Consider the following 11,671-nt stretch of genomic DNA (forward strand, 5'->3'; position numbering starts at 1 on the left):
GGCACACCTATGTCAGTCTGTTTGTCTATATGTTTATCTGTCTGTCTGTCTGTCTCTAATATATATACATATATCATCATCAGCCGTTTGAGTATTCACTCCAGGACCGGCCTATCCCGACCGATACAGCCAATGTATCTCTACCAAGTGGCTTAGGTTGTCTGGTAGAGATTGTATGTAGGGTCAGAAGAGCTTGTAAGTGTAATTGTAGTGTTGGAGTGGCTTTGGAGGTGTGTGTAGTCTGTGAACCAAGTGTAATCGGCGCGCGCAAGCCGACTGGGTGCAAGCATACTTTAGTATGCGACACTTGTTCAACCACAGCACCCCTTGTGTCCGCCAATGCAGTACGTGGCCGGGTGAACACACCCAAAGTTTATTACCCTGGCGGGGCGCGAACCCTGGTCCACCCGTGTACGAAACGCACACTTTACCACTGTACCACAGAGGCTCTCTCTCTCTCTCTCTCTCTCTCTCTCTCTCTCTCTCTCTCTCTCTCTCTCTCTCTATATATATATATATATATATATATATATATAAATATATATATATATATATATATATATATATATATATATATCATCATCAGCCATTACAAGTCCACTGCTGAACAAAGACCTCCCCCACCCTTCTCCACGAATTCCTTGACTGAGCCAATCTTTGCCACGTTTTCCCTGCAAATTTCTCTATCTTATCTCTCCACTTCCTGTCTGGCCTTTTTCTGCTACGCTTACCATCTCTTAGTTTCCAGTCAGTCAACCTCTTGCTCCATCGATTATCCCTTGTTCTTGCTACATGGCCTGCCCACCTCCATTTCTGTTCTTCTATAACTTCCGTAATATCTTTGACTTTAGTCTGCTGTCTCACCCAAGTTGATCTTTTCCTGTCTCTTAAAGATATTCCCAACACTGACCTTTCCATTGCTCTCTGAGAACGAATTAATTTATTTTCCATCGATTTTGTCAGTTTCCAAGTCTCACAACCATACGTCATAGCTGGAATTATACATTCGTTATATACTTTTCGTTTCATACAAACTGGCAAGCTATTTTTCATAATTATATGTTTACCGAAAGCTTTCCATCCAATTGTAATGCGTCTTTTCATTTCGCTATCATTATCTTTCGTTAATTTTAGTATTTGTCCCAGGTAATTGTACTCCTCAACTTCTTCAAGAATTTCTTCACTTATTCTTATGATGCTCTTTGGTGTTTGAGGATTAAACATTACTTTAGTTTTACTCCGGTTCATCTTTAGCCCTACTTTGAGACTTTCTCTGTTCAGGTCATTTAACATTTCTTGCAATGTCTCTGCTTTTTCTGAGATTAGGACAATGTCATCTGCAAATCTTAAATGGTTTAGCTTTTCTCCATCTATGTTTACTCCTTTGTTTTCCCAGTCTAGCTTTCTGAAAATACTTTCTAGGCATGCTGTAAATAACTTTGGTGAAATTGTATCTCCCTGACGCACGCCCTTCTCAATCTTAATTTTCTCTGAGTCCTTATGTAATTTAACTGTAGCAGTTCCCTCTTTATATATGTTTTCGAGCAGTTTTACAATGTTCTCATTCACTCCTTGTTCTCGCAATGAATTTATAATTGCTATGTGCTCCACTGAGTCGAAAGCCTTTTCGTAATCAACAAAACCTAAGCACAGTGGTTTATTATATTCTGTAGTTTTCTCAATTAGCTGATTCATTGTGTGCAGATGATCAGTGGTCGAATACCCACATCGGAATCCTGCCTGTTCACGAGGTTGGTTTTCCTCTAAATTTGTAGCTATTCTGTTTGTAAGGACTTTAGTGAAAAGTTTGTAAATGACTGATAGCAAGCTAATGGGTCTATAGTTACTAAGGTCTATTGAGTCGCCTTTTTTATAAAGTAGAATAACAGTTGCATTACACCATGTTTTGGGAATTTTCTTCTGTTTTATACATTGGGTAAATAAGTGAGCAAGCCTATTTTGTACTTCTGCTCCTGCATCCAACAGTAAATCTGCTACTATTCCATCTTCTCCCCGAGCCTTCCCTCTTTCATATTTTTAAAAGAAATATTTACTTCGTCTGGTGTTACCTCAAGTATTTCACTTGTGTCAAGAGAAAAGTTAGCTATTGGTACTACTGTCTTTGATGCATACAGTTCTTTGTAAAATTCTTCAACTCGCTTCAGCATCATATCTCTGCATTTAATGGCTTCACCGTTTTTGTCTTTCAGTGATGTCATTTGTTGCTTTCCAAGTGTCATTTTATTACGGACCTGTTTCAAACTTTTTCCTTTTTTGATGGTTTCTTTGATTTGATCCATGTTTCTCTTTCTTTTTTCTTCTCTTTGTCTTTTGTTGATAAGCTTATTTAATTCCGCTCGTTCTATTTCATCTTTCTTTGTTTTTACTTTCATTACCTTTCTTTTTTTTCATAAGCTCAAGTGTCTTCTCTGAATACTTCCCAGCTTTGGCTGTATTAGGTTTTCCTACTACCTCCGCTGATTCTTTTAGCACTTTTGTTCGTTTGTTAGTTTGTCATATATATATATATATATATATATATATATATATATATATATATATATATATATATATATACTTTATATATATATATATATATATATATATATATATATATATATATATATCTCTATATCTATCTATATATCTATCTATCTATATATATATATATTTATCTATATATATATATATCTCTCTCTCTGTCTTTCTCTCTCTCTTTCTCTCTATATATATCTATATATATCTATATATATATATATATATATATATATATATATATATATATATACCACGTAAGACATCTGCAGGCGATCTTGGACATGGCAACTTCCAAAGCAGTAATGAAATGAATGTGGTAAATCCTCTTCTAACATAATTCGAATTCTCGGTCCACCTCAGGCCATCATCAGGTACTACAAATGTCCTAAATACTCAGCAGGTATGATAAAAAGAAGAAACTAGGACTTTATTGATACTATAAAACTAAAGAAAACTAAGTAACAAAACCCTCGTCCCCGTATAAAAACTCAAAAAGAAATGCCACGAGTCACTCAGGGAAGACCCAGAGTTGTTTCAGTTCAGGCTTTGGAGTAAGTGACTTTGGCTCATCCCTGAGTTTTTGGCATTTCTTTTTGAGTTTTTATTCGGAGAGGAGTTTTTTTTTTCTTTAGTTTTTAGTATCAATAAAGACCTTGTTTCTTTTTTTTATCATGTCTGCTGACTATTTAGGACAGTTGTAGTACCTGATGATGACCTGAGGTGGGACGGAAAATCGAATTATGATTACATGAGCATATATAGATAGATAGATAGATATAGATAGATAGATAGGCAGACAGACAGATAGATAGATAGGCCAACAGATAGATAGATAGATAGACAGATAGATACAGAGAGAGGCAGAGAGAGAGAGAGAGAGAGAGCACTATTCCAAGTCACCCTCCAACACCAAATCTCACTATAAGCATTAACCAATGGTGCCTGGAGCTGCTGCATCTGATACTGTGTACTTGTCCTATTTATATTTACCGAACATTCCCAGTCCTTACATATAATTATCTACTTTTACCGTATAGTTTTACATATACATATTGGATATGGCCATCATTAACTCTTTCATTACAAGAGGTCATCCAGACCCAAATGCAAACGCCTGACGTCGGCTTCTCTCTTGGTGGCGGAGGCATTATTTCCAAGTTACACAAACTCCTCTAAGCAAGTAACGTTAACAGCTCACAAGAGGCGATGTGACCTTCATCCTGCAAGGAATGTCGACTTCTTTCTGTGAGTGACGCAAAGATCTTTTTTCAGATAATAACAAAATATCACATGTGACACATAATTCAATATTTTCAGGTACGACTGACTTCTCTTTTATTAACGTCAAGTTTCTCTACCTTGTTCTTAGAGTCTGTCTCATTATATATATATATATATATATATATATATATATATATATATATATATATATATATATATATATATATATATATATATATATATATATATATATATATATATATATAAAATCTGTCAATTTACTTACATATCTTTCACTAAGTCATCAAGTTCTCCCTCTTTTCAGGTGACGTCGACTCTTTCCTTGCAGGTGTTATTTAAATTGCAGGCGGAATTGACTTCTTCTTTGAAGGTGGTACCGACTTTTGTTTGCTAAATAACATGGCTTCTCTTTGCAGGTGACGCTGATTTCTCTATGCAAGTGATTTCCACTTCATGCCGTAGTGCAGTTTGGCTCTCTCTACACGTGACGTCAGCCTCTCTCTACAGGCGACGGGAAATTCTATTTGTTGTTCACCTCGACATATCACGGCAGGTGACAACGACGTAAACATTTTCAGGTAAGGTTGCCTTCCATCTTTTCTTTACCGTTAAATCTCTCTCTCTCTCTCTCTCTCTCTCTCTCTCTCTCTCTCTCTCTCTCTCTCTCTCTCTCTCTCTCTCTCTCTCTCTCTCTCTCTCTCTCTCTCTCTCTCTCTATGTGTGTGTCTGTGTGTGTGTGTGTGTGTGTGTGTGTGTGTGTGTGTGTTTATCTACACATCGTTCACTATGTCATCAAGACAGTTTTCTCTCTTTTCAGGTCACTTCAACTCACTCTCCTTGTAGGCGTCATTGATCCTGACGGCAACACACACTTCTTTGAAGGTGGTGTCACTTCTTCCTGCTCGGAACATCGACTTCTTTTTGTAGGTGACGCTGATTTCTCTGTCCAACTGATGTCCACTTCAGTCCGTAGTGAAAGTCGACTCTATCAACAAGTGACGTCGGCCTCTTTTTGCGGGAGACGGCAACTTCAATTTGCAGGTGACCTCGACGTATCACGGCAGGCGACCCCGACGTAATAATTCCAGGTAAAGTTGCTTCTTTCTTTTCTTTAACGTTGAGTCTCTCTCTCTCTCTCTCTCTCTCTCTCTCTCTCTCTCTCTCTCTGAATATCGATTTTTGTTTCTTTGGAGATGACACAATCTTTACCGCTCACATCGACTTGTCTTCCATTGCAAGCGATGATGAATTCTTGTCTTCAGTTGTCAAAGTCTAAATCTTCTGAGGTGGCACCGCCTTCTAATCGCAGATGTAATCAGCTTCTGTGTGCAGGTGATGTCGAGTACTTTCTGCAAGGACATCGACTTCTCTCTGCTGGTCGCTTATGATATCGAACGCTCCTTGCTGGTGATGTTGAGTTCTCTCTGCAGATAAAGAATCATAGACTTCTTCCTGCAGGTGACTTCGACTTCTCTCTTCAGGCGACATTTCATTTTCTAGGAATGTGGAGTGGACTTTTCTCTGCGTTCTCTCTACATGTGGCAACACCTTTTCTCCACAGGTGGCACCACCTATTCTCTGCAGGAGACGCTGACTACTCTTTGCAGGTAACACCGACTAATCTTTGCAGGGGACGCCTACTACTCTCTGCAGGTAACACCGACTACTCTATGCAGGTAACACTGACTACTCTCTGCAGGTAACACCGACTACTCTCTGCAGGTAACACTGACTACTCTCTGCAGGTAACACTGACTACTCTCTGCAGGTAACACCGACTACTCTCTGCAGGTAACACCGACTACTCTCTGCAGGTAACACTGACTACTCTCTGCAGGTAACACTGACTACTCTATGCAGGTAACACTGACTACTCTCTGCAGGTAACACCGACTACTCTCTGCAGGTAACACCGACTACTCTCTGCAGGTAACACCGACTACTCTCTGCAGGTAACACCAACTACTCTATGCAGGTGACGCCGACTACTCTATGCAGGTGATGTCTACTCCCTGGAGATGATGCCAACAACTCTCTGCAGGTGATGCCTACTACTCTTTGCAGGTGATGTCGCCTACGCTTTGTAGTTAAAACTAACTACTCTCTGCGAGTAACACCGACTACTCTCTGCAGGTGATACCGACTACTCTCTGCAGGTAACACCAACTACAGTCTGCAGGTAACACCGACTACTGTCTGCAGGTAACACCAACTACTGTCTGCAGGTAACACCGACTACTCTCTGCAGGTAACACCGACTACTGTCTGCAGGTAATACCAACTACTCTCTGCAGGTAACACCAACTACTCTCTGCAGGTAATACCAACTACTCTCTGCAGGTAACACCAACTTCTCTCTGCAGGTACGTCGGCTTCTTTTTGCGGGAAACGTCGACCTCTTTTTGCAGGGATTACTCTAATCACTGTCATCATCACTATTTTCATCGTCATGATTGGTATTATTTTACTATTATTACTGCTACTAGGCTACTATTATTATTATTGCTATTATTATTTTCATCATCATCATTGTTTTCTAATTATTAAATTGTTGTTGTTGTTGTTGCTGTTAATTTAGTGGTAACATATTCATAGCAGTATTTTCCATGACACATTTTCTTCATTGTTGGATTTTTGGCAGAGATTCATGGCTTTCGGGCGGTTTTTAGGTGCATAGTTGATGTGTATCCGTGCGGTGTTTAGTTCCATTTTCTGGCGGGTGGTAGTTAGTCTGCCAAAGCTATATAAGGCCTGGCCGAAGCTTCCACGAGCAGTTCGGGTGGAGCAGCAGCCAGAGCAACATGTCCTTCCCAGCCTGCCAGGCCCACCACAGGCACCCACACATCCTCCACACCCCCCACTACTCCTTCCCCACCCACCACCACCTCGGGGAAGGTCAAGTGGTACAGCTTCAGGCCAGGTTATGGCTTCATCACGAGGATGGACAACCAGCAGGACATTTTGTCCACTGCACCGCCATCAAAAAGCCAAACCTCAGGAAGGTTGGAAAGTCCTTGGTGGAGGGGGAGAGAGTAGAGTGTACTATCACAAGAGTGAGTAAGGGGCCAGAAGCTGCCTCTGTCACTGAACCTTCGGGCAGCCCCAGATCGACGCAATCATCCACGTCAATGTGCAGCTGATGAGGATAGTACCACCTAGGCCAGCAAAACTGCATGCAGATTACCTGCAGTTGCAATTGCACAAGAACACCAGGCAGCCCTTATCATAGCCTATTAATCCCCCTTCTGCTCTGCCACAACAAACTGCCCTCGATCTCCATCCTTGAAGAGGCAGTCGGTGCTGTTACCTCTGCTCTGCTGCCTCCTCTGCCCTCTAAAGCACGAAGACCACAGGGGCAAGAAGACCGAAGGAGCAAGAAATGCCCGGGGGCAAGAGGACTCTAGGAAATAAAAACCAAGAAAAAAGTCCTCAGGACAACTGTCAGGAAAAAATTTCTTAGAATCACTGATAAGTTCTTACAGCTGAGATAGGATCTAGTTATGTCCACCAGGTAATAACTGGTCTGTCTAGGCACAGCTGAGATAGGATCTAGTTATGTCCACCAGGTAATAACTGGTCTGTCTAGGCACAGCTGAGATAGGATCTACTGTAGTTATGTCCACCAGGTATATAATAACTGGTCTGTCTAGGCACAGCTGAGATAGGATCTAGTTATGTCCACCAGGTAATAACTGGTCTGTCTAGGCACAGCTGAGATAGGATCTAGTTATGTCCACCAGGTAATAACTGGTCTGTCTAGGCACAGCTGAGATAGGATCTAGTTATGTCCACCAGGTAATAACTGGTCTGTCTAGGCACAGCTGAGATAGGATCTAGTTATGTCCACCAGGTAATAACTGGTCTGTCTAGGCACAGCTGAGATAGGATCTAGTTATGTCCACCAGGTAATAACTGGTCTGTCTAGGCACAGCTGAGATAGGATCTAGTTATGTCCACCAGGTAATAACTGGTCTGTCTAGGCACAGCTGAGATAGGATCTAGTTATGTCCACCAGGTAATAACTGGTCTGTCTAGGCACAGCTGAGATAGGATCTAGTTATGTCCACCAGGTAATAACTGGTCTGTCTAGGCACAGCTGAGATAGGATCTAGTTATGTCCACCAGGTAATAACTGGTCTGTCTAGCCACAGCTGAGATAGGATCTAGTTATGTCCACCAGGTAATAACTGGTCTGTCTAGGCACAGCTGAGATAGGATCTAGTTATGTCCACCAGGTAATAACTGGTCTGTCTAGGCACAGCTGAGATAGGATCTAGTTATGTCCACCAGATAATAACTGGTCTGTCTAGGCACAGCTGAGATAGGATCTAGTTATGTCCACCAGGTAATAACTGGTCTGTCTAGGCACAGCTGAGATAGGATCTAGTTATGTCCACCAGGTAATAACTGGTCTGTCTAGGCACAGCTGAGATAGGATCTAGTTATGTCCACCAGGTAATAACTGGTCTGTCTAGACACAGCTGAGATAGGATCTAGTTATGTCCACCAGGTAATAACTGGTCTGTCTAGGCACAGCTGAGATAGGATCTAGTTATGTCCACCAGGTAATAACTGGTCTGTCTAGGCACAGCTGAGATAGGATCTAGTTATGTCCACCAGGTAATAACTGGTCTGTCTAGGCACAGCTGAGATAGGATCTAGTTATGTCCACCAGGTAATAACTGGTCTGTCTAGGCACAGCTGTGATAGGATCTAGTTATGTCCACCAGGTAATAACTGGTCTGTCTGGGCACAGCTGAGATAAGATCTAGTTATGTCCACCAGGTAATAACTGGTCTGTCTAGGCACAGCTGAGATAGGATCTAGTTATGTCCACCAGGTAATAACTGGTCTGTCTAGGCACAGCTGAGATAGGATCTAGTTATGTCCACCAGGTAATAACTGGTCTGTCTTGGCACAGCTGAGATAGGATCTAGTTATGTCCACCAGGTAATAACTGGTCTGTCTAGGCACAGCTGAGATAGGATCTAGTAATGTCCACCAGGTAATAACTGGTCTGTCTAGGCACAGCTGGGATAGGATCTAGATATGTCCACCAGGTAATAACTGGTCTGTCTAGGCACAGCTGAGATAGGATCTAGTAATGTCCACCAGGTAATAACTGGTCTGTCTATGCACAGCTGGGATAGGATCTAGATATGTCCACCAGGTAATAACTTGTTTGTCTAAAAAAAGTTGAGGTAGGACCTAGTAATATATATATTTTTTTATCAGGTTAGATCGCATCTCGTGTTGGAGGTGACGCAGACTTCAGTATATTTGGGTAATGTTTACATCTTTTATTTTACTAACGACGACTCTCTCTCTCTCTCTCTCTCTCTCTCTCAATGCAAACTTGTGCTTTTTTGTAGGTGACATGATCTTTACCACTAACATCGACTCATCTTCCATTGCATGGGATGGCAAATTCTTTTCTGCAGTTGCAAAGTCCCTGGATTAAGAGGTGGCATCGTCTTCTAGCGGCAGATGGCATCCACTTCTGTTGCAGGTGTCGACGAGTTATTTCTACAAGTGACATCGACTTCTCCCTGTTGGTGACTCTGACAACTCTCCGCACCAACAACTTCTCTCTACAGTTGACATCGGGTTCTTTCAACAAGGGACGTCAACTACACCCTCCGGATGACGTAGTGTTCACTTTTCATATATCGTTGTTTCCATCTGCAAGTGACATCGACTTCTACCTATACGTGACGTCTCCTTCTCTCGAGGCGGGAAGTCATCTCTCACTCTTGACTTCGACTTCTTTCAAAGTGACGCCCGTTTTATATGAAAGTTACACAGACTTCTCTACGCTAGTAACATTAACAGTTCTCTGGAGGCGGTGTGACCTTCTTTCTGAGAGGAAAGTCGACTTGCTTCTGTAGGTGACATGCTACGTAGAAATCTGTCTAAAGCTAATATTAACATATCAAAATAGGGACACATTATTCAATACTTTGTGGTAAGTTCCACTTCTCTCTCTTCATTAGCGACAAGTTTCTCTCTCTCTCTCTCTCTCTCTCTCTCTCTCTCTCTCTCTCTCTCTCAATACAAGCTTCTTTTTTGCAAGTGACATGATCTTTACCACAAACATCGACTTGTCTTCCATTGGATGAGATGGCAAATTCTTGTGTTCAGTTGCAATCTCTATATTAAGAGGTGGCATCGTCTTCTAGCGGCAGATGGCATCCACTTCTGTTTACAGGTGACGTCGAACTCTTTCTGCAGGTGACGGGAAATTTATTTGTAGGTGACCTCGACATATCACGGCAAGGGAAATCGACGACAAAATATCCTGGTGATGTTGCCTTACTTCTTTTCTTTTACTATTAGTCTCTCTCTCTCTCTCTCTCTCTCTCTCTCTCTCTCTCTCTCTCTCTCTCTCTCTCTCTCTCTCTCTCTCTCTCTCTCAGTATCGACTTATATTTCTTTGCAGGTGACATAATCTTTACCGCTCACATCGATTTGTCTTCCGTTGCAAGTGACGGCAAATTCTTGTCTGCAGTTGCCAAAATCTAAGTCATCTGAGGTGGGATCGCCTTCTTATCTCAGATGGCATCCGCTTCTGTGTGTAGGTTACGTCGAATACTCTTAACAAGTGACTTCTATTTCTCTCTGCTGGTCGCATATGATATCGACCTCTCGTTGCAGGTGATGTGGAGTTGTCTCTGCAAATACAGCATCATAGACTTCTTCCTGCAGGTGACTTCGACTTCTCTCTGCAGGTGACATCTCATTTTCTCTGAAAGTGAAGTCGACTTTTGTCTGCCTCCTCACTACAAGTGACACCACCTTCTCTCTGCAGGTGATGCTGACTATTCTCTGCAGGTGATGGTGACTATTCTCTGCAGGTGATGGTGACAATTCTCTGCAGGTGATGGTGACTATTGTCTGCAGGTGATGCTGACTATTCTCTACAGGTGATGCTAACTATTCTCTGCAGGTGATGGTGACTATTGTCTGCAGGTGATGGTGACTATTCTCTACAGGTGATGCTGACTATTCTCTGCAGGTGATGGTGACTATTGTCTGCAGGTGATGGTGACTATTCTCTGCAGGTGATAGTGACTATTCTCTGCAGGTGATGCTGACTATTCTCTGCAGGTAACGGTGGCTATTCTCTGCAGGTGATGGTGACTATTGTCTGCAGGTGATGCTGACTATTCTCTGCAGGTGATGCTGACTATTCTCTGCAGGTGATGCTGACTATTCTCTGCAGGTGATGCTGACTATTCTCTGCAGGTGATGCTGACTATTCTCTGCAGGTGATGCTGACTCTTCTCTGCTGATGCTGCTGACTATTCTCTGCTGATGCTGCTAACTCTTCTCTGCAGGTGATGCTGACTATTCTCTGCAGGTGATGCTGACTATTCTCTGCAGGTGATGCTGACTATTCTTTGCTGATGCTGCTGACTATTCTCTGCTGATGATGTTGACTACACTCTGCAGGTGACGCCGACTGTTCTCTGCAGGTGACGCCGAATAGGTTATTCTCTTCAGGTGACGTCGACTATTCTCTGCAGGTGACGCCGACTACTCTCTGCAGGTGACGCCGAATAGGCTAGTCTCTGCAGGTGACGCCGCCTACTCTCTGAAGGTGACGCCGACTATTCTCTGCAGGTGACGCTGACCACTCTGCGCAGGTGTCGTCAAATTATCTCTACAGGTGACGTCATCATCTTTCTGCGGGAAACGTCAACTTCTTTTTATAGGGATCACTCTAATGATCAACATCATCATCACTATTATCATCGTCACAATTAGTATTACTGTTACTACTACTGCAACTTCTAATACAACTAGGCTACTGCTTCTTCTGTTACTATTATTATTATTATTATTATTATTATTATTATTATTATTATTATTATTGTTATTATTATTATTA

The sequence above is a fragment of the Coenobita brevimanus genome, chromosome 109 (assembly GCF_032717465.1).
Source record: "Coenobita brevimanus isolate Jiangsu-jjx chromosome 109, ASM3271746v2, whole genome shotgun sequence".
In the NCBI taxonomy this organism is placed as follows: Eukaryota; Metazoa; Arthropoda; class Malacostraca; order Decapoda; family Coenobitidae; genus Coenobita; species Coenobita brevimanus.